This window comes from Cherax quadricarinatus, chromosome 81 (assembly GCF_038502225.1).
Source record: "Cherax quadricarinatus isolate ZL_2023a chromosome 81, ASM3850222v1, whole genome shotgun sequence".
Classification (NCBI taxonomy): Eukaryota; Metazoa; Arthropoda; class Malacostraca; order Decapoda; family Parastacidae; genus Cherax; species Cherax quadricarinatus.
This window is the reverse complement of record NC_091372.1, coordinates 1,445,034-1,446,691: the sequence shown is the minus strand read 5'-3', so window position 1 is coordinate 1,446,691 and position 1,658 is coordinate 1,445,034.

Genomic DNA, 1,658 nt, shown 5'->3' with positions numbered 1-1,658 from the left:
GGAGGAAGACTGGTGCACACGTCGACTAATACGGTACTATGTTCCATAGTCAGCTCTCTTTGCACTGTATCATTCACTCATCTACCATTATCTCATATATGGTATTTGTGCATGGGGATCAACAACATTAAATCACCTAAGACCGCCAATAACCCAGCAAAAGGCAGCAGTCAGAATAACAAATTCCCACTCCCGCCAGCATACTCCACCAATATTCAAAAGTCTAAATCTGCTCACCATAAAGACCATCCACACTTATTCATGTACCTACTACATACATAGAACAAAACACACAAACATAAACCCTCCACTCAAACTTCTCCTCAACAATCTTAACAGGACACACAACCATAACACAAGACACAGATCTCTTTTTGATATACCTCGTGTCCATATCACACTGTGTAAAAACTCGATGCACATAAAGGGCCCCAAAATCGTGGCCCGGTGGCCTGGTGGCTAAAGCTCCCGCTTCACACACGGAGGGCCCGGGTTCGATTCCCGGCGGGTGGAAACATTCGACACGTTTCCTTACACCTATCGTCCTGTTCACCTAGCAGCAAATAGGTACCTGGGTGTTAGTCGACTGGTGTGGGTCGCATCCTGGGGGACAAGATTAAGGACCCCAATGGAAATAAGTTAGACAGTCCTCGATGACGCACTGACTTTCTTGGGTTATCCTGGGTGGCTAACCTTCCGGGGTTAAAAATCCGAACGAAATCTTATCTTATCTTATCTAACATAATAAAGTAACCATGACTGAAAATCAATTTAAGACTCTTCTAAAAAACCACTTACTCGCCCAGGACTAAATAATCAATATTTAACATTACCAATAATTCTCCCAATTAGTTAAATCTTAAAACTTCAAGACAACATATAGTAAATTGATCATCTTGTTCGTTATATATTGTAATGCGACAAATTTGTACAACTATAATGATTCAATATCGAAATGTTCAAATTTCATTGTTTCAGACATTCAATTGTATTTCATATTGTGAATTGTTTACCACCGAACCTTTCATTGATAAATAATAAATTAATTTTAAGCCTGCCCATAATCTCTCTCCAGGTAATCTCCAGGTAATCTCCAGGTAATCTCCAGGTAATAATGTTCTGCATACAAGGGTATTTTTGTCATGTACACCCAACTACTATAATTCCTTGTAAAACTATGTAGCATGTCCAAATAAACTATATGAATAATACTCACATTCAGATGAACAAGACATGCGTGTCACTTCACCACCGACATGTCTCTCCTACACAGTAGGCTTCTTGAGTCAAGCTTAGGGAGATTGACACCAGTCAGTCCGATCGACACCATGCCTAACCCTTCTAGGGTAGGGTAGGTGCCTGAGCCCGATTATTATTATTATTATTATAATCAAGGGGGAAGCGATAAACCCAGAGGATTATACAGCACCTGGGGGGGGGATGTGGAAGGCATTCAGGCTTAATTCGGGGAACTGGAGCACAAATCCAATTCCCTAAATCAAGAGCCCCTCACCAACATCAAGGAACCTTCCTTGAGGGGCCTGAGCCCGAGCCTTTAGCTTTGTGCTATTTTTTAGCTTAAGACTATTTACTTTGTTTTATACTTAATTCTAACTATAGATTCACTACAAATCTTATGATTACAAGCATTGATCCTG